This window comes from Phocoena sinus, chromosome X, assembly GCF_008692025.1.
Source record: "Phocoena sinus isolate mPhoSin1 chromosome X, mPhoSin1.pri, whole genome shotgun sequence".
NCBI lineage: Eukaryota > Metazoa > Chordata > Mammalia > Artiodactyla > Phocoenidae > Phocoena > Phocoena sinus.
Genome location: NC_045784.1, coordinates 108,710,823 through 108,734,217, shown reverse-complemented (window position 1 = coordinate 108,734,217; position 23,395 = coordinate 108,710,823). Strand labels below are relative to the sequence as shown.

The following is a 23,395-nucleotide window of genomic DNA, read 5'->3' as shown; positions in this document are numbered from 1 at the left end:
ATGATGGTTATCCATATATTCACTTTGAGAAAATTCATCTAACTGTACACTTATGATTTATGCATCAATAAAATATTGTACATTGTATATTGTATATGCATATTGTATTTAAATATTAAGAGAAATTTTCAAATAACAAAAATATGGTCTTTCCAGATTAAAAATGTTCATATTATTCTTATTATATTGATCTTACTGTATATGCTTTTACTGTTAGAGTTGGATTTGTTGAATGTTCATTATTTTCTAGATTTATCAATTTAAATAGGATTTGACTTTCCCATTAGACAGTAAAACCTTGAGCACTAGACTATTTCTAATCTTCATATCCACTCATGGATCTCTCCTTAAACAAAAGATACAGTGCTGCTAAAACCTTAGGTCATTGCTCTTGTATCTCCATTTCTTGTGTGAAGGATACACACACACACACACACACACACACACACACACACACACACACATTCGTGTATGTGTGTGCTAGGTTGAAAATGGTATTTATTTTTAACTTCCTGATATTATCTCCTAATTACCTTAAACTTCCATAATCATGTTTTCATTATTAAGACTTCTTTTGCATCGTGCTGTTTTTTTAATTTAATTTTTAAGATATTTATTAATAGGTGCTTGCAGTTTGACTTTTTTGAAAAAAATCAAGCTGTAAACTTTTATTACAAATTAAAAATGAGGTTCTTAAAAATCTCAAACTTGACCAGATATTAAACAATTTAAAAACCTTTAAAAGTGTATTGAGAAAAACAAGGCTTTAAAAAAAATGTTCTTCATTACCAAAAAGAGACGTCTTTAGGTAAAAATAATAAAAACCCCATGCTGCATAGATAACGCAGATAGTTCTGGTTATCTGGTCAACAGGCAAAAAGCAAGCACTTACGGTCTTGGGCTCCAATCTTTTGTTCATTTCTTATTCATATTCATTTCTTCTTGTTGGATGACTAAACCGGATGATGGTAGAGATGATAAGTGGACATTTACTCAGCCCTGCCCTGCTCAGCCTCGTAGCAGATGAATTCTCAGCTGGTGGATAGGCTGCTTTTGTCTCTTTGCCGTCTCGTGGTTTAGGGTTTTCTGGGCGTCTGCGTCAGTAATTGAAGTTGCGGCGGTACAGACATTGAGGCGGCTGCTGACCTTGGGTCTCATCTCCTTGATTTTTTCTCATCTTCATTGCCATCCTCTCTGGGCTGTCTTTGGCCAGGAGGGCCCCTGTGGTATCATGGTCTATAACCCTGATACATATTCTGTCTCACTGGTCTACCTTGTTCCCCTGCACCCTGGTTGTCAGCACCCTCCAACCTGCACAGGAGGGTTGGAATACAGTGGTCATCACCCATAGGGTCTCCGCATGTAGTAAGGTGGGAACCTTCACCTGCGGTGGGGCCTGGCCTTCGGGAGCACTCTCCGATCCCTCATCCTTTTCCCCACTCACACTATTCTGGTAATTCTGCTGGTGGTTGAGTGGAAGACCCCTGCGATGTGGAGAGCGTCTATAATGGTTACGGTCTGGTGCACATGTACCGCCTTGCGCTGGAACTCCACAAGGGCCTGTAACATTTGCTGTCTCCGCGTCCTTTTCTCCTTCAACAAGATCAAACTCCACAGTCTCTCTGTCTCCTATGCTGCGAAGGTACTTCCTGGGGTTCTTCTTTATGGCAGTCTGGTGTACAAATACATCTTCCTTGGTGGCATTCCTCTTGATGAAGCCATATCCGTTTCTTACGTTGAACCATTTTACTGTTCCCAAAACCTTCGTTGCGATGACCTTGTCGCCGCCGTTAGGCACCGCCAATGTGAGGTCGCCGGGGCCACCGCTCCCTGCACCGCTGCCCATCAGACCCGGCTCGGGGTCTGCAGTGCTGAGGGCGGGGGCGGCGGGCGGCTGCTGGGTCTCGCTGCTCATGGCTGCGGTGAAGGTGACTGGGGCCGGCAGCTGGCAGCTGCGGCTCCTCCCGGGCTGGGATGGTCACAAGGCCAGCTGCGGTGGTGGGGCTGCTCAGCGCCTCACTGGGGTGCTGCTCTTCAAATTTAAGTGAAACAGTTGCCACTACATTGTCATGCAAGGACTCGCGATTTGCCCTAATGAACCATTTTCACATCTTTGCCAGTAAGGTTCTAGATATAATTTAGATTCTGCCAATGAGATGTACCAGAAAGAGACCTAGAAAGCAGAAGAGTAAAAGAAGTCGTTTGTCCTTATTACAGGAGGCAACAAGTGTTGATATTGGGTTCACCAGACGTGACTAATTGTCACAGTCAGCCAGAGAGTCCTTCCCTCCCTGTAAGTCACATATGTTAGAGCTGCAGGGAAAGTGTGACATTTTCACTTGTTTCCTACATTGTCTTTACCAAAATTGCTGTAGTGAATCTGAAAGCTGCTGGAGCTCCACAACTGATTTCCAAGCCTTGCAATGCTTTAAACCACTTAATAATACTTTGTATTAAATCCCTTTTCAGCAGAAATACCTAGAATGATTTTTATATCCCACATCATGTTGATATAGTCTCAATATTATAATGTTTGAGGAAATAAATACTTTTAACAAACATAACTAATCCAATTACATTTTCTTAGGTGAATTATTCAATTCGGCAAGTACATGTGCTTTTATTGTTTTTTAAAGTTCATTTTTACCCTTGCATCAACTTATGTTAGGGCACATATCAATTACCAACAATTATTCATTGGCCATCTACAGGCATGCCTCTGAGATACTATGAGTTTGGTTCCAGATCACTACAATAAAGCAAATATTGCAATAAAGTGAGTCAAACAAAGTTTTGGCTATAGTTTTGCATATAAAAGTTATGCTTACACTATACTATAGTCTATAAAGTATGTAATAGCATTATGTGTAAAAAAAACAATGTACGTACCTTAATTAAAAAATAATGCTAGGGGGAGGGATAAATTAGGAGTTTGAGATTAAAATATACACCCTACTATATATAAAATAGATAACCAATAAAGACCTATTGTATAGCACAGAGAACTCTGCTCAGTATTCTCTAATAATCTATAAGGGAAAAGAATCTGAAAAAGATTAGATATAGGTATATATATAACTGAATCACTTTGCTATACACTTGAAACTAGCACAACATTGTAAATCAACTATACTTCAATAAAAAAATAATAATGCCGTTGGAAAAATGGTGCCGACAGACATGCTTGATGCAGGGTTGCCACAAACCTTCATTATATAAAAAACACTGTCTATGAAGAGTGATAAAGCAAAGTGCATTAAAACAAGGTATGCCTGTACCGTCTTCTGAACACTGTGCTATGTCCTGGTATCATAAGAATGTTGTATAACATGCTTTATGCTTACAGTTTTATACTAGAAATTGTAGTCTTTGGCAACCAAGACTTCTTTTGTAATAAAGACACTTGGATTAAGTAAAAGATTGTCTTATTTTATCCCACACCATAATCTGTCATAAGAATTGATTGCACTATAAACTTTACCGTTTACTTAATAAACATAATGTCCTTCTATGTATACAAATCTACATTTGTTTACAGAGTTACAAAGATGAATACAATATGGTCCATTTCTCAATGTGCTCACAATCTAGTGGTGAGGGCAGGCATAGTTATGACAAATTATAACGAGTTTAGGTTATGATGAACTCAACATAGAAGTAAAAAAAAAATACTACAATAGCATAAGCAAAGGGTTTTATTCTGCATCAAGAGTTGAATAAACCTTGCCATATGAATAGAAATGTTGTCTGCCCCTAATTTGAATTCGATCAAGGCTAAAGAGGAAGAAGGACATTTTGGACAAACAGAACAGCTAGAAAGTGATATAAATGCATCAAAATAAACTATTAGGTAATCAAAAATATTTCAATATTTCCGAAATATTTCAATCAGTGATATTGGTGTATACATTGCATGCTATCAGGATGAGTTTGAATTTTATTCTCTAGACAGTCAAGAGCCAACAGAAGAGAGCTAGCAGTGGAGAACATGATCAAAGTTGGATTTAGAGAGAATTCCAGTGGTAATGGGAATTCTGGAATAGAGGGGAGAATAATAGGTGTCCTGAAAATACCAATGTCCTTCTTTTGCTTTGTCTTTAATGCCTATTTTGCAAAGGTGACTTGCCTCATCGGCATAACTGCTGTAGTGTAACTGCCTGATAATTAAGCTTTTTGATTGTAACGTAAGTGTCCGATATTAAGCTTTTGGTTGCCGAGGCATCCATTTCAAAGACATCCATCTCGAATAAACATATTGACAGGTGTATGACACAGCTCAGCTAAGTAAAAAACCAGGCTGCCCCACACATGAGGTTTCCCTTTTAGAAAACCCTGAGTAATCTAGGTTTACTGAGAGTGACCTTGCTTTTGCCTTCCTGTGCTCTAATTCCCACTCTTATGCTTTAAATTCTCCAATAAAGAGTGAACCTGTGAGGCCTTAGGCACCCCTCTTTTGGACCCTGATAAGGGCAGAGCCCCAGGTTGGTGCTCTTTCTCTCTCTCTTTCTCTGCTCATGACTGCTGTGTAGCCCTTGGGTGTGCCACGTACCCTCCAGGACCTGTGAGTAATAGATCTTTTTTTCCCCCCAAAGTTCCTTGACGGATTTTTGCTGATGTGCATCTTGCAATCATAATAAGAACCACAAGGGCCTGTCCAGCCACAACACTGGCTTTGGTTGGGAAAGTATCTGTGGGCCCAGGTGAGTACATTAGAAATTCCTAGCCAATAGTATCACTGTTGGTAGGCTGAGAGTGACACAAAACAACTGGCTTATAACAAAAATGAGGTACTTAACAACTGAAGTTCCTCAGACAAGGGTCCGAAGCCAATCTTTCAAAAATAATATTTTTTTGAATTGTGCTATGTATAATGAGAAATATTAATGTATGACTTTATGAGCTTATACATGGTTAGTTACCTTAATTTATTATAGTTTTAATGTTTTTGTTTTTTCAAAAAAGCAAGCCCATAATTTGTATAATTGGTCTAAATTCTATCCATTGTACCCTTTGTCTAATGATACCGTTGATCAATTTACTCTTTTTGAACAAATTTGTCCTATTATTGAATCCCCAATAAGCAGTAAGAACTGAGAAATCTTTCGACCTGAAGTGGAGCATTAGAGATAGGGTCTCAAACCTAAAATAGTTTATGACAGACCATTTTATATTTAAGAAAAGCAATGTAAAAATGTATACACTATCATCTAGTCCAGTAAAAGCTAGCTCATTACCTACATTTCTCCAATTTTTCAAGGACAAATATAACTGCTCTGATTTTTTTTCTTCATTATTCTTTCTTTTGCTTTCTCTTTTGTCATTGAACACATTCTTGCTGGAGCCCAAGGGACAAAAAGTGCATTTTAAAGTCAAATATATAAGCTGTAATTAGGCTCAGGACCTGATTTTTTTAGTGAAAAAATTGAAGTCACATTATAGTTCAGATTTGTCCTTATGGATAAAGATGTTAAGATCACATATTATTATGTCTTGTGCTTCTTTTGGTCACATTCAAGAAACAAACAAACAAAAAATTCAATTATTTAATCATTATATCTTTTTCTTAGTGGAGCAATGGAATCATCATATTATTTCTCTGTTTTTATTATTCATCTTCCTGTGCTCTATTATTACTGATAGAATGACAAGGTTAAAAATAATGCTTTTTGTTCAATACTTCTGAGTGTCTTTGAATGCCATACTTTTGAACCAAATTAAACATTATTCTTAACATTTATTATATTCCAAAACCAGGAAAGATACTCATAGGGAAATATTTAAGAGTTCTACTTTCTCAAATTACCCTTGGATTGACTAGTGAGTAAAAAACCATGTTCTTGACTCACTGGGTTTAAATTCACCATCGGAGTTATCTCCAGAGAACTGCATTTCTACATCTAGGGAGACACTTCTTGCTTGTCATTCTTAATTGAGAGCAGCAGCCCAAGTAACACAACAGTACAAAGACCATCAGTAAAAATGTCACATCAAAATGAATTAAAGTAAATGGATTTGCTAGCTATCAGTGTGTCTGTCAGGACATTACCAATCTTGACTCTCACATCATATGTGTGAACTGTTTATCATGGTTGATTTTTCCTGCTGCAATGTGTACACTAACAATTATAGCAATTGCCTACACAATGTAAAATCAGTTGGCATAAAGCTATCATAAAAATTGTGTGATACTACTGCAAGTATGAGCATACAGATGAATTGAACAAAACAGCAATTATAGAAGGACAAAGAGGAGTTAGTTATTTAGTATATGATAAATAGAGCATATCAAATTGAAATGAAAAAGAGTTACTATTCAGTCAAGTATCTTAGGATAAATAGTGATTTAGGAAACACATATATAATTTCTATAACTACATCTATATGTTTTTTACTTCAATAGATACTAAATGGACTAAAGCAGTGGTTCAAAGCCAGGAGGTACATGTCAGAATAATTTTTTCAGCTCTCTCAAAATATACATTACAGCTGGTTCACTTGAAAAAATTGGGACAAACTAAAATATCAAAAATAGAAGATGATATTTATTGGTACATCAAATCAAAAGACTATTAATAGAAGAGATATAAGGATAACATCTAATTTTATTGACATGAAAAGCATCCTAATACAATATTGAGAAAATTGACCAGGATACAAAATTGCATGCATAGTATGCCAGGGGTGGGGAGTAAAAGAGAGAGAAAGATTGGAGAAAATACGCCATAAAACAATAATGATTATCCCTGGATGTTGGAATTAAAATAGATTTTTCCTATTTCATTTACTCTGTTACCTTTGCTTATCTGTATTTTCAAATTTTTCTTCCCTTAGCACATATTACTTTTACATTAATAATATTATCAAAGTTAGAAAAAAGACTGAGTTATATATATTATATATTATAAATATATATAAATAATGCATTATATATTATATATAATGTATAATTTCTGTATTATATATTACAATTTATATTCTGTATTATATATTATAATTTCTATATTGTATTATATAACTGATATATTATAATTTCTGTATTATATATAATATATATAATTTCTATAACCAGTTCTATTTTACCTAACATAATTATTTTTACTTACCTTTCTTTTCACTGTGTCACCATGATATAAATACCACGTGTTGAAAAGTGAAAATTGAAAAATCCAGTCAACCATGTCTCTTTTCCACACATTTCTTTCTGTGAACTGAATTAACTGAAAGATTGGATGATTTATAGAAATAATGATATAATACATTGAATAGTAAATGAAAAATATATCTGTCAAACTATAATCATCATAGTATTTTAGAATTGCAAAAAACTTTAGAAATCAGATAATATAATTCTATCTTCCTGGAAATGAGAAAACTGAGTAATCAGTAGTCTTTTTTAAACATAATGTGGATATTGAACATGTATTTCTCAGGAGACTGCATAGGAAAAAATGGAAACAACGACAAGAAAAGCATACAAATTAAGAAGCAAAATGATGAAACAACCAGTTACAATGTTCTGGTAATTCTTTCCAGGACTGTGTAATTTTGGATTAAACTAAACTGTCCCGTTAGAGAAGAGGTAAAAATCAGACCTAAGGAATTGTTGTTTTCAAAAGGAAAGGCTGATCATCTTGTTCTCCACGGCTTCTCCTCATTCTTAAACTTGTATAAAAATTTCTGAACCTCATAGAAAAACTCTCTTCATTGGTAGGGTGGTCAGAGTTCCAACAAATTAAATCCTCAAGTAATGCACCTGTAACAAAGGCAATGGGAAAAAAGATCCACAACTTCCAAAATCTTGTCACAATTGGAAGACTCTAGCCCACAAAATAGAAAGGAGCACATTTGTGTGAGGCAGTAGATTGAAATTTCAATCAGGCAATAGATTGAAAGCAGAATCACCATGATGATACCAAAGGCATGCAGAAATATAATATACAGTACAACCAATATAAAAAAAATTTTTGTTATAAAACTATTGTCTATTACCCCCAAAATTGTTTGTATCCATTTTAGTAACCAAAATGTATGATTATTTTAAAAATTTACTTATACCTGATTTATATTCTTACTAGAACTTCTTCCATATTATAACTTCTCCATTATTTTGTTTCCTCTCTCAGTTAATAGATTTATGCCTTTAATTAATTTTTATTTTCAAGATAAGTAGATAGCTTATTTTCAAATTCCTTACAGACTCAGGCTTGATTTCTGCTGCCTTCATTCATTAAAACAACTTGGGTTGGTAGAACTGCTTGTGTTCCAAATTTTATCTGCTCAGATTCTCAGGATATTTCTTTCTTTATGTCTTGCACAGAATGTTGCCAAAGAATAAATCTGAGGACAGCTTGACTCTTATGTTTTTCTGTTTGTATGAAGCAACTCGCTTTTCAGGTCTCAGTGCATAAACAATTATTTTGTAAATATTTGAAATATTTTATTTTGCCAGGATGTGTCTGTATTGGGGCTATTTTCCTTTGACTCCATGGGTGTATGGTGATTTTGTGAGCATACATACCCACATACCTGTGTAAAATTTCTCAAATAAGCATATCTTTTTTAAAGACATTAACAATATTTTTGAAATTGGTTTTTTAAAACAGTTTGAAGAAGAAAAAAACCCTTATATTCTTTTATTCCCACAACACATAATTAAATTCATCATATTTTAGATTATTGACTTCTGACTTTTTTAGGTTTATATTTTGAAATTATAGTATAATATATGATTGCCTTGTAATAAGAAATAAACAAATATTTGAGCTGACTAAAGCTAATGTCCCATTCAGTCATTTAATAATATATTCAACAGTATTTATGGAGCCACAAATTGTTCTTGCTATACATCAGTAGTTGGGCTACCTTAGTATAAAAAGAGAGAAAATATCACTGCTCTTGCCGAGCTTGTATTATAGTGATCACAAAAACATAAATCAAATATATAAGTAAATTGAAACATATATTAGATGGTAATTAGTGCTGTATTAATGAAGACATTCCAAAGAAACAGAACCAATAGGATGTGTGTGTTTGTGTGTGTGTGTGTGTATCGTAGAACATGTATGTTTACTTTTGTCGCTGGTGGTGGTGTCATTCTTGACACGTACCTGATGCCTTTACCACATCTTTGGCTAACCTTGAAGGACAAGAAAGACAATTAAGTCATCACAAGGGAAAGAAGCTTGTTTTATTTCCCTTAGAGTAGGCAGATTCAATTTGTATCACTGACAGCAAAGGCATGATGCCACCATCTCAGCCCTTTGCAAGGGCAACACTTTGTAAGAGGGAAGCGCAGCTATGCCACCCACTGCAAGACAAATGGCTAGCAGATTGAAAGAAAGAAAGAAAGGAGGGAGGGAGGGAGGGAGGGAGAGAGAGAGAGAGAGAAAGAAAGAAAGAAAGAAAAGGAAGAAAGGGAGAAAGAGAGAAAGGAAGAAAGAAAGGAAGAAAGAAAGAAAGAAAGGAAGGAAGGAAGGAAAGGAAGGAAGGAAGGAAGGAAGGAAGGAAGAAAGGAAAGAAAGAAAGGAAGGAAGGAAAGGAAGGAAGGAAGGAAAGGAAGGAAGGAAGAAAGAAAGAAAGAAAGAAAGAAAGAAAGAAAGAAAGAAAGAAAGAAAGAAGGAAAGAAGGAAAGAAGGAAAGAAGGAAAGAAGGAAAGAAGGAAAGAAAGAAGGAAAGAAAGAAAGAAAGAAAGAAAGAAAGAAAGAAAGAAAGAAAGAAAAGAAAGAAAGAAAAGAAAGAAAGAAAGAAAGAAAGAAAGAAAGAAAGAAAGAAAGAAAGAAAGAAAAAGAATTTGTTTCATAAGATTATGGAGTCTGGCAAGTCCAAAATGTGCAGAGTGGGGCTGGCACACTGGAGACCCATGGGAGAGTTGATACTACAGTTTAAGTATGAGGGTCATCAGTTGGCAGAATTCTTTCTTATTTGAGGGAGGTCAGATTTTTATTCTCTTCATGCCTTTAAATGATTGGGTGAGTCTGATCCACATTTTGGAGGGCAATCAGAAGTAGTGCTATGTGGAATACCATGAAGGTAGATAAGGCATTCTATAAGCCCAAGGATGGTAGTTTTCACAGAAGCATTGTGTGCAGGGAGGGCATATCCATATTCAGAGTAAGTGTCTTTTCCATAACAGAAACAGTCCAATGTAATCAACCTGCCATGAGGTAACTGGCTATCACTTCAGGGAATGGTGCCATTTTATGAGGCCAGCATTGCCCTAATATAAACCACACAAGGATGCTTAAAGAAAAGAAAATTACAGACCAATATCCCAGATGATTGTATATGCTAAAATCTCCAACAAAATATTAGCAAACTAAATTCAACGGTACATTAAAAGGACCATACACCATGATCAAATGAGATTTATTTCAGGGATGCAAGGATGGTTCAACATCCACATCAATCAATGTGATACACCACATTAACCAAATGAAGAATAAAAATCATATGATCATGTCAATGGATGCAGCAAAAGCATTTGACAGAAATCAAGATGTATTCATTATAAAAACTCTCAGTGAAATGGGTATAGCGGCAACATGCATCAGCAAAATAAAGGCCATCTATGACAAGCCCAGAGCTATCATTATTCTCAATGGTAAAAAGCTGAAATCTTTTCCTCTAAGATCAGAAACAAGATAAGGATGACCACTCTTGCTACTTCTATTCAACCTCATACTTGAAATCCCAGCCAGAGCAATTTGGCAAGAAAAACAAACTAAAGGCATCCAAATTAGAGAGGAACAGGTAAAACTGTCTCTATTAGCAGATTATTTATTTTATGTAGAAAATCTTAAAGAATACACCAAAAAACTGTTGAACCAATAAACAAACTCAGTACATTTCCAGGATACAAAATCAATGCACCAAAATCATTTGCATTTCTATACATTAATTAATGAACTATCAAAAAGAAAATTTTTTAAAAATACCCCATTTACAACTGCATCAAAATGTATAAAAGAATTAGAACTAAATTTAACCAGAGAAGTTAATGACCCATACACTGAAAAGTAAAAGGAATGATAACATAAATTGAAGAACAAAGAAAGGAAAAATATCCTGTGCTCGTGGTCTGGAAGAATTAGTACTGTTACAATGGTCATACTACCCAAAGCACTTAAAGATGAAATGCAATCCCTATGTTAATTCCAGTGACACCTTTGACATAAATAGAACAAAGAATTCTAAAATTTGTATGGATCCAAAAAGACCCTGGGTAACCAAAGCAAACTTCAGAAAGAAGAACAAAGCTGGAGATGTCACACTTGCTGATTTCAATCATCTATAATATAAAGTTGTAGTAATCAATGCATTATGATGATTGCATAAAAATACACATAGATCAATGGAAAAGGATAGAGAGCCCAGAGATAAACCCATGCATATACAGCAAATTAATTTATGATGAGGGAGCCAAGAATATACAATGGGAAAACGATAGTCTCTTCAATAAATGGCTTTGGAAAAACTGTACAGCCATATACAAAAGAATGAAACTGGACCACTATGTTATACCATACACAAAAATCAACTCAAAATGGATTAGACTAGAACATAAGACCTGAAATCATAAAATTTCTAGAAGAAGACATAAGGTTTAAGCTCCTTGACATCAGTCTTGGCAATGATTTTTTAGATTTGACACCAAAAGCAAAGGCAACAAAAGCAAAAATAAGCAGTTGGGACTACAGCAAACTAAAAGCTGCAAAGGAAACAACAAAATGAAAAGGCAACCTATGAAATGGGAGAAAATATTTGCAAATCATATATCTGATAAGGGGTTAATATGCAAAATATATAAAGAACTCATACAACTCAATACAAAAATTACAAACAAGCCAATTAAAAAATGGGCAAAAGATGTGAATAGACATTTTTCCAAAGAAGGCATACATATGGCCAACAGGTACATGAAAAGATGCTCAACATCACTAATTATTAGAGAAATGCTAATCAAAACTACAATGAGGTATCACCTCACACCAGGCAGAATGGCCATCATCAAAAAATCTACAAACAATAAATGCTGGAGAGGGTGTGGAGAAAAGGGAACCCTCTTGCACTGTTGGTGGGAACGTCAATTGGCACAGCCACTATGGAAAACAGTTTGAAGGTTCCTCAAAAATTAGAAAGAGAACTATAGTATGGTCCATTAATTACAGTTCTGAGTGTTTATCTGAAGGAAATGAAATCACTGTTGAAGAGATACAGGTACTCCCACGTTCATTGCAGCATTATTTGCAATTGCCAAGACATGGAAATAACCTAAGTTTACACTGATGGATGAATGGATAAATAAAATGTGAGAGATATATATTCCATACATATAATATATAACAAAACACTATATAGTTAATAATGTTAATCAATATTAATTAATAATTTAAATTCATATTAATAATGTATGATATATAGCTATATACATCATGGATTGGAAGAATTAGTACTGTTACAATGGTCATACTACCCAAAGCACTTAAAGATGAAATGCAATCCCTATCTTAATTCCAGTGACACCTTTGACATAAATAGAACAAAGAATTCTAAAATTTGTATGGATCCAAAAAGACCCTGGGTAACCAAAGCAAACTTCAGAAAGAAGAACAAAGCTGGAGATGTCACACTTGCTGATTTCAATCTATAATATAAAGTTGTAGTAATCAGTGCATTATGATGATTGCATAAAAATACACATAGATCAATGGAAAAGGATAGAGAGCCCAGAGATAAACCCATGCATATACAGCAAATTAATTTATGATGAGGGAGCCAAGAATATACAATGGGAAAACGATAGTCTCTTCAATGAATGGTTTTGGAAAAACTGAATGAATGAATTTAAGTTTGGAAAAACTTAAATTCATCCATAAAATAGAAGTGAATCCTGACATTTGTGACAGCATGAATGAATCCTGAGGACATTATGCTAAGTGAAATAAATTAGACAGAGAGAGGTAAATACTGTATGATCTCATTTAGATGTGGAAGCTAAACAAACAAACAAACAAACAACAATAAAAAACCCTAAACTCATGGATGTAGTGTACAGATTGGTGGTTGCCAGAGGTGGGGGAAGAGGTCTGGACCAAATGGGTGAAGGTTATCAAAAGGTACAAACTTCCAGTTATGAGATAAATAAGTCCTGGAGATTTGATATACAGCATGGTGACTATAGTTAGCAATTCTATATTATATATCAGAAAGTTGCTAAGAGTAGATCTTAAAAGTTCTTATCATAGCAAAAAGTTTGTAACTATATGTGGATACTATAGTTGGTAACTATACATGGATGTCAACTGTTGTGTTAATCATTTCAAAATATATACATATATCAAATTATTATGGTGTACACCTAAAATTAATACAATGTTTTAAGTCAATTATATATCAATTTTAGTAAATATTTTTTAAATCAAGAAAAAACTATTAATTTTCTTACTTTCCTTTTCTGAAAAAAATGAACACTAAATAAAGCTACACATCTCCTCATTTTTTCGTCTTCCCTATATGTCCTCTTTTACAAGGTTCCAGTTATATTTTTATCAATGCTGATTCCTTTGTAAATTATGATAGAATGGCCTAAAGATTTTGGGGGGATAAGTGGGATATAAAAATTAAGTAAAGTAAAATGCTCGAATATGTTTCCATTTATCCTTATGAAAATATATGATGACTCCATGTTGGAAATTGTGAAATTTACCCCTTTTTGCTGTAATGAACAAATTTCTTCTGTCTTCATTGAATTACAAAATTGCTATGAAATTTGCAGTAGTCACTTAAATTCTGTTTTAAAAATTGGTTGATACTTATGGATTCTCCTCTAAATCTGTTGAAGAGTATTAGAGTTTTTATCCATGGGCCCATGAAACCCTAATTCTGTTGTTACCCTACTTTAAAGAAGTCTTAAACTCAGTCATGGCTCTGAGTTAAAGCTTAAGGAGGATGTTTGCATAGTGAGTGTCAGACATTTTCAGTGTCAATATACAGTTGTCCCTCTGTATCCTCAGGGAATTAGTTCCAGGACCCCTTCCCTGTGGATAGCAAAATCTATGCATGCTCAAGTCCTTTATATAAATTGGCATAATTTTTGCATGTAACCTATGCACCTCCTCCCATATACTTTAAATCACTTCTAGATTACTTATAGACAATTGTCTAGATTACCATTGTCTAGATTACCTAAGACAATGTAAATGTTATGTAAATAGTTGTAAGTACAATATAAATGCTATGTAAATAATTGCCAGTGCACAGCAAATACAAATTTGGTTTTTGAAACTTTCTGGGATTTTTTTTTCAAATATTTTCAATCCATAATCAGTTGAATCTGCAGATGCAGAAACTGTGGATACAGAGGGAAGACTGTATAACATCTTTTGGCACAGTTGACTGTAAAGATTTTTTCGGTGGCCAAATGATACTTATATTTCACTCAAAAGTATGTCTGTCATAGAATCGGAAGAATAACAGGTTGCGTAAATATCTGCAACAGACTGTTAATTTGTTTTTTTGTATTGTTAGCCTCAGTAGCCTCTTATGATCTTTTGTATTTCTGTGGTGTTGATTGTTACTTCTCCTTTTTTATTTCTGATTTTATCAGTTTGGACCCTCTCCCTTTTTCTCTTGCTGAGTGTGGCTAAAGGTTTATCGATTTTGTTTATGTTTTCAAATAACCAGCTTTTAGTTTCATTGATCTTTTCTATTGTGTGTGTGTGTTTTTAGTCTATATTTCATTTATTTCTGCTCTGATCATTATGATTTCTTTCTTTCTACTAACTTTGGGTTTTATTTGTTCTTTCTCTGTTTCCTTTTGGTGTAAGTTTAAGTTGTTTATTTGAGCTTTTTCTTGTTTCCTGAGGTAAGCTTGTTTTGCTAGAAACTTCCCTCTTAGAATTGCTTTTGCTGCATCCCATAGGTGTTGGATCATTGTGTTTTGTTTTTTTCTTTGTCTCTAGGTATTTTTTGATTTCCTTTGATTTCTTCAGTGATCCATTGGTTGTTTAGTAACATATTGTTTAGCCTCCACATTTGTGGTTTTGTGGTTTTTTTCTTGTAGTTTATTTCCATTTTCACAGTGTTGTGGTTGGAAATATGCTTGATATGATTTTAATTTTCTTAAATTTACTGAGGTTTGCCTTGTGGCCTAGCATGTGATCTATACTGGAGAATGTTCCATGTACTTGAAAAGAATACGTATACTGCTGCTCTCAGATGGAATGCTCTATATAAATATTAAGTCCATCTGGTCTAATGTGTTATATAAGGCCTGTGTTTTATTACTGATTTTCTGTCTGGATCATCTGTCCATTGATGTGCTAGGTGTTAAAGTCCACCACTATTATTGTGTCACTGTCGATTTCCCCTTTTTTGGCTGTTAGCATTTGCCTTATATGTTGAGGTACTCTTATGTTGGGTGCATATGTATTTGCAATTGTTATATCTTTTTCTTGGATTGATCCCTTGATCATTATATAGTGTCCTTTTTTGTCTCTTATAACGCTCTTTATTTTAAAGTCTATTTTGTCTGATATGAGAATTGCTACTCCAGCTTTCTTTTGGTTTCTATATGCATAGAATACCTTCTTCCATCCCCTCACTCGCAGTCTGTATGTGTCCCTAGATCTGAAGTGGGTCTCTTGTAGACAGCATATATACAGATATTGTTTTTGTATCCATTTAGCCAGTCTGTGTCTTTTGGTCGGAGCATTTAATCCATTTACATTTAAGGTAATTATTGACATGTATGTTCTTATTGCCATTTTGTTAATTGTTTAGGATTTATTTTTGTAGTCTTTTTTATTTCCTTTCTTTACTGTTCTCTTCTATTGTGTTTTGATGACTATCTTTAAGGTTGTGTTTGGATTGCTTTTTCTTTTTGTGTGTGTATCTATTATAGATTTTTGGTTGGTGGTTAACATGAGGTTTTGTATAGCTATATATATATATATATATATATATATATATATATATATATATACACATGATTGTTTTAAGTTGCCAATCTTTTAATTTCAAATGCATCTTAAAAACTCTGCATTTGTATTCTCTTCCTCTAATGATTACTGTTTTTAATATCGTATTTTACATCTAAGTGTTTTGTGTCTCTTAACTGCTTATTGCGTATATAGATGATTTTACTATTTTTGTGTTTTTACCTCCCCACTAGCTTTATGTGTGGATGATTTCCTACCTTTACTCTATATTTGCCTTTACTGTGAACAACTATATGCCAATAAAATGGACAACCTGGAAAAATGGACAAATTCTTAGAAAGGTATAATCTCTGAACATTGAACCAGGAAGAAATAGAAAATATGAGCAGACCAACTACCAGTTAGAAAATTGAGTTAGTAATTTAAAAACTCCCAACAAACAAAAGTCCAGGACCAGATGGCTTCACAGGTGAATTCTATCAAATATTTAGAAAAGAGTTAATACCTGTCCTTCTGAAACTATTCCAAAATATTGCAGAGGAAGGAACACTTCCAAACTCATTCCATGAGGCCCCCATTACCCTCATACCAAAACTAGACAAAGATATCCCCAGAAAGAAAATTACAGGCCAATATCACTGATGACATGGATGCAAAAATCTGCAACAAAATACTAGCAAACCAATTCCAACAATACATTGAAATGTTCATACACCATGATCAAGTGGGATTTATTCCACAGATGCAAGGAGTTTTTCAATATCCATGAGTCAATCACTGCAATACATTACATTAACAAATTGAAGAATAAAAACGGTATGATCATCTCAATAGATGCATAAAAAGCTTTTGATAAAATTCAGCATACATTTATGGGAAAAACTCTCCCAAAAGTGGGCATAGAGGAAATATACCTCAATATAATAAAGTCCATATATGACAAACCCACAGCTAACATATTCAATGGTGAAAAACTGAAAGCTTTTCCTCTAAGATCAGGAACAAGGCAAGAATGCCCATTCTTGCCACTTTTATTCAACATAGTTTTGGAACTCCTAGCCACAGCAAAAAGATTAGAAAAGGAAATAAAAGGAATTCAAATTGGAAAGGAAGATTACTTCTTCCTGTCACTGTTTGCAGATGATATAAAGCTATATATAGAAAATACTAAAGACACCACCTGAAAACTACTAAACCTCATCAATGAATTCAGTAAAGTTGCAAGATACACAATTAATGTACAGAAATCTGTTGCATTTCTGTACACTAACAATGAAGTATCAGCAAGAGAAATTACAGAAACAGTCCCATTTACTGTCACATCAAATAGAATGAAATACCTAGGAATAAATTTACTGAAGGAGGCAAAATACCTGTACTTTGAGAACTGTAAGATACTGATGAAAGAAATTGAAGAAGACACAAATAGATGGAAAGATATACTGTGTTCTTGGATTGGAAGAATCAATGTTGTTAACATGACCATACTACCCAAGGCAATCTAGAGATTCTATGCTATCTCTATCAAAATAACAATGGCATTTTTCACAGAACAAGAATAAATAATTTTAAAATCTATGAAAGCACAAAAGACCCCAAATAACCAAAACAATCTTGAGAAAGAAGAACAGAGCTGGAGGAATCATGCTCCCTGACTTCAGACTATACTACAAAGATATAGTAATCAAAGCAGTATGGTACTGGCAGAAAAACAGACACATAGTTCAATGGAACAGGATAGAGACTCCAGAAATGAACCTAGGTGTTTATGGTCAATTACTCTATGACAAAGGAGGCGAGAATATACAATGGAGAAAAGACAGTCTCTTCAACAAGTGGTGTAGGGAAAGCTGGAGAGCTACAGTAAAACAATGAAATTGAACATTCTCTAGCACCTTATATTGTTAGTCTTTTTACTAACTGCTGATGACATTGTGGCACAAAACAGAATTTTAAAAAGTTTTTCTAACTAACTGAAGTTTTTTTCCCCAGATAACATGGCTTTTAAAAACTTTTAATAACCCAGCTTTAAATACTTCCCTGTCTTGAAAAATCCAAAAGGAGACATAACTTTCAGTAGTATTTATGGTATCATTAAGTAGGCCTTTCATCTTCGTATAGGTCAGTTTTTGCAAATATTGATTCCACTAGCCTGTGTATTATATAATTATCATCAAGAGAAATCTACAAGTTAGCTGCAGCAATTTTCTAGAATTCGATCTAATATATTATTCTGAAGGTGAAAAACAACAGAAAAATCAGGTTCTCATTTATGCCATCTCCTGGTTATTTACTGAAAAATATTTTTGAGCACTGGTGAAGTAATCTTAATATGAGAACAAATAAACTAGGGTGTAGCCTTTAGCCATTGAAAGGTGATGATCATTTTCTTCAGGGAAGGATTGATGCAGAGGTTAGAACCCTGTTTTTATCAGTTGCATGTGTGAATCATCAACTCGTTACATGTGCCTAGTGACAAAGTGTACTGAGGGAAAGTGTTTATTTTTAGTTTCTATCCATGTAAGGCTCAAACTGGGAATTTCCTCTCACATTGTCTTCATTATTGCTACTATATGTCTTCCCTGCTGCAATGGAAAATATTTTATCTTATGAGGCATTTTCAGCCTTTGAAGTTTAAAGATTGACTTTGGAAAGAAGGTACTGTACTGAGGCTCTGTAAATATTTAGAGTTTACTGTTGTTAGGTTGAGACTAATTATCTGATTTGATGTTGCTGGTGTAAATCTGTCTGATGCCCAGTAAGTGTCTGTCTGTCTAATGATGTGTCAGAGTTGATAAATGGGTCCATTATAAAAGACTGAAAACATTAAAAATATGTCAATATTATTAAAGTCCAGAAACTGAACATATGTCATGTTATGTGTATTCTATACACCCTGATTCATATGAGTCTGATGGAAGATGGATGATGGGAACTGGCTGCAAAAATATATGTTAATGAAATTAAACTGTATTGTTGGTGATGGATGAAGTCTCAGTTACCAGGTGTTTAATAATAGTAGAGATAATGCAAAAACTGAAAAGGGATTCTGGTTTAATTATGTATTTTCTGTGTAGCTTCACTAATGAATTTAATTGGTCTCTGGGAGATAGCACAACTGAGATGTCAAAAAGCAGCTTTAGCCTCCCAATCCAGAGTAGAATGGCAATTTAAATAACAATCCTTGAATAATAGTAAGAGAAATAATATTAGAAAGATCTACTGAGATAAATAAATGCAACTGTAACTGAAGCATATATCAAATAATTCTATGCATCATCTGTGTGTATAACCTAGGGGAATTAATTCTTTGTATTTACTTTTCTTGATAATTCACTGTTTTGATATATTAACAACATTTAAATTCCTTCTAAAATATATCAGGGTTATGCTGTTTGCTGTCCTCTAAGCCATATGCTATTAATTAATTTTACTTTTTTAAATTTGATATATGCCAGTTGTCTTAGTCCATTTGGGTTGCTTTAACAAAAATACCATGGAAACATTTATTTCTCACAGTTCTGGGGGCTGGGAAGTCTACCCTCAGGCCACCCACAGATTCAGTGTCTGTTGAGCCAGCTTCCTAGTTCATATGTGGCCATCTTATTGTTGTATCCTTACATGGTGAAGGGGGAGAACTCTGGTCTTTTCAGTTTCATAAGGGGGCACTAATCCCATTCTCAAGGGCTCCACCCTCATGACTTAATTACCTCCCAAATGTCCTGCTTTCAAATACAAGCATATTAGGGACTTAGGCTTCAACATATGAATTTTGGGGGAACATAATCATTCAGAGCATAGCACCAGCACACTAAGCTTTTTCATAAATTAAGATTGTTATAGTTACTATTTTCTAGAATCTATACATAAGGGCCTTCCCTGATGGCGCAGTGTTTAAGAATCCACCTGCCGATGCAGGGGACGTGGGTTCAAGCCCTGGTCTGGGAAGATCCCACATGCCGCAGAGCAACTAAGCCCCTGTGCCACAACTACTGAGCCTGCACTGTAGAGCCCATGAGCCACAACTACTGAGCCCACGTGCCACAACTACTGAAGCCCACGCCTAGGGTCCATGTTCCGCAACAAAGAGAAGCCAACACAATGAGAAGCCCGCTCACCAAAATGAAGAGTAGCCCCTGGGCTTCCCTGGTGGCACAGTGGTTGAGAATCTGCCTGCTAATGCAGGGGACACGGGTTCGAGCCCTGTTCTGGGAAGATCCCACATGCCGCGGAGCAACTAGGCCTGTGAGCCACAACTACTGAGCCTGTGTGTCTGGAGCCTGTGCTCCGCAACAAGAGAGGCCACGACAGTGAGAGGCCCGTGCACCGCGATGAAGAGTGGCTCCCGCTTGCCACAACTAGAGAAAGCCCTTGCACAGAAACGAAGACCCAACACAGCCATAAATAAAAATAAATAAATTAAAAAAGAAGGCTCAACATTTAAAAAAAAAAAGAGTAGCCCCTGCTCTCCACAACTAGAGGAAGAACATGCACAGCAATGAAGACTTAACACGGCCAAAAATAAATAAACTTATTTTTAAAACTTTATACATAAATGTTGGGACAAATGTAGAGGCTTTTTCTACTTACATGCCAGTATTGGAGGTTTTATCCATATTAAGTTTTCACCAAGATTTGGGCAACAGAGGATTTTTTTCCCCTACTTTCTTAAGTATTGTCTATGCATGAGGCTTGAAGGAATATTGATGTTTCCTGGGTTAGACTTTGTATGAGAGATGATTACTGAAAATCTGAAAGACTGATTTTTTAAAAAATTCAGCAGATAGAAACAGCAAGCAAAAGTCAGTGATTTTTTACATGCAAAAAACTATTGCCACATTTGAGCTATAGAGAGTACCTGCCTTACTGTGACACATATCTGGGTTGAAAGGGAAAGGACAGATCTGCTTTCACTGGATGCAAATACATTCTCAATACCACCCTTTACCCACAAATGCAGTTATTAAAACGCTGAGCCATTTTTGTATCAGTACAATACTCCAGTTTTTTTTTTTACAAAGCAAGCCCACTCACTCAGTGATAGAAAAGGTTGAGAATGGAAATCTGGATTGGCTAAGACTTGTCTAATGCAACCTTCCTTAGTATGCACATCACATCCTGCCAGCTATACTGCAGGGAACAAGTGGTTATCACACAAATGTGCATCCTCTGAGCCAGAATTAACACCCGGTTACTCTCCATCTAAACTCATTTTCTAGAAGGAAGAGAAAATATATAGGAACAAAAAAAGAGAATGAAGAAAGGGGGGGGAATGAATAACCCTTTTCCCTTTTCTAAGAAGGCAACAACCAATAGAACTTTTTTTTTCTTACCATTTTCTACCGGGAAAAAAAAAAAAGCGTTATCTCAACCATTAAGCCAAAGAGCAACAACTTAAGGTTCCAAGCTGTGAAAGGAAGTAGCAACTTGTGCCAGGTAGGAAGTCCTTTCTGCCTCCTCTTTAAGTTTTCTAAACCATGATTTCTCTGTTAAAATCCTAGTGCTGACTTCTAGAGATCTGGTGTCTACATCTGGTCATCTACTTTTTCTTGAATGAAAAAGCCCTTGGTGAAACTTCATTACTAATGACCTTCAGGATATTTATTGGAAAGGAGAGGAGACAGTGCAATAAAAGGAGGCAGTCTCTACTATTTTCTTGAGCAGAGGTGTGGGGAACATTAGGATGCAGCTGACAAAGCTGCAGCTGTTGCCTATCTATGAACTCGTGTCCCAAATTAGTAAAAATGAGCTGTTTTGCAATTATAGAAACAGCTGCTCTGCTTATTTAGGAACACTGTTGCAATAGCTTTTATAAAATGTATCACCATATGTTTTGTTCTGTACAATAGGTGAAAGTGGCTTAGGGTACTCAAAGATATGCTACAACTTAACATATTGTTTTAGTTTTCTGAACACCTTGCATATTTCATTCATAGTTTTACAGCACTGAATTTCTTTAGTGGCAGTTGTTTCTCTTACAAAAGATTGATGTCCTTCCCATTTTCTACTGTATACATTTAACAATATATGCTTTTCCATTCCCTATACCTATTGGGATTTGAATTTGAAAGGCCTTCTTGAATTTATTCACTTTCCCATGCCTCATTTATAAAATTCTTAGATTGTGAACAATTTATTACAAAATTCTTAATTTAATATTAATTTTTTTCTTAGCTCTCCTTCTCATTTCTTTTATTTAACTTGATGTGTATACTTAATTTCACTCAAGCCTTCACTTTATGTTTTAGGTTTAGGTTAGAAAAGTGAGTTTTCAATCTGCATTTATTAAAATGGAATCTAAAAAAAAATGATCAAATGAACTTATTTACAAAACAGAAACAGACTCACAAACTTACAGAAAGAACTTATGGTTACCGGGGGAAGGGTTGGGGGGAGGGATAATTAGGGAGTTTGAGATGGACAAAAAAAAATCGTAAATCACTATATCATACACCTGTATGATGTATGATATTGTACATCAACTATATATCAATAAAAAAGAAAGCGAAAAAAATTAAGTGGAAGTTATTTAATCTCTATTTTATATTTTGGTGCCTTAAAATGCATACATGCAAAACACCAGCTGCTGGCATTCTTCTTAAAACTTTTTTTTTTTTTTTTGAGGTTGTGTTTCAAATCACTTCCATAGTCATGTTTTCTATTTCAGGTAGATATTTGAATGGCTCATAGAACTCAAAAAGTGTAATATTTCTGTGTTCTCAATTTGTGATTAGTAAACATAGTCTTTGCAGAGGTTTAAACATATATAAAGTGATTACACCTAAATAATACTTAAAAATCGTTTATAAGTCTAATAATTTTCAATTTTCTAATACATATTAATACTGATATTTTGGTACTTTGGTCAAAATTCTGTTAAGTTAGTAAACAGTAGTAATGAATTCTAGGAATTAATAATTACTAGGCACCTATGATTGGTGAAAATTATGTATCTTATAAATGCTTTCCACTTATAGAGTTTAATGGCCAATCTATTATAAACATTATGGCCAAACATTTAATGACTAATAAGTACCCATTCCAAAGAAGGACAATTAGGAAATTTATGAATCCTGGTCTAGTGAAATAATTAGTTTTGCATAGGTAAAATTCTATTCTTTAGTTACAGGCATAGTTACATGGGAATATTAACTGATCCTGAGAACCTTTTGAGAAATATATGAGTGTAAAATTCAAGAACATACATTATGATTTGCCATTTATTTTTCTAAGTAAGACAGAGAGTTGTTCAATTTAATGATCTAATCGGTTACCTAATCGTTTTTTTGTTTGTTTGTTTACATATCTGTCTGGACCTGAACATTAATTTCAACACCTATATGTATTTGTCTTATTAATTAATTAATGAACTAAGTCTACACCACTGAAGCAATCTGTTAGTGAAAAAAGTACCCAGTTAACCCAATACTTTTAAGATATCGTTTCATAAATTCTTA

The 23,395-nt window shown here is 34.5% G+C and overlaps 1 pseudogene; it reads right to left on the bottom strand.

The window, feature by feature from the left end:
- Positions 1-922: 922 nt before the first annotated feature.
- Positions 923-1,915, bottom strand: LOC116747183 (annotated as a pseudogene).
- Positions 1,916-23,395: the final 21,480 nt, after the last annotated feature.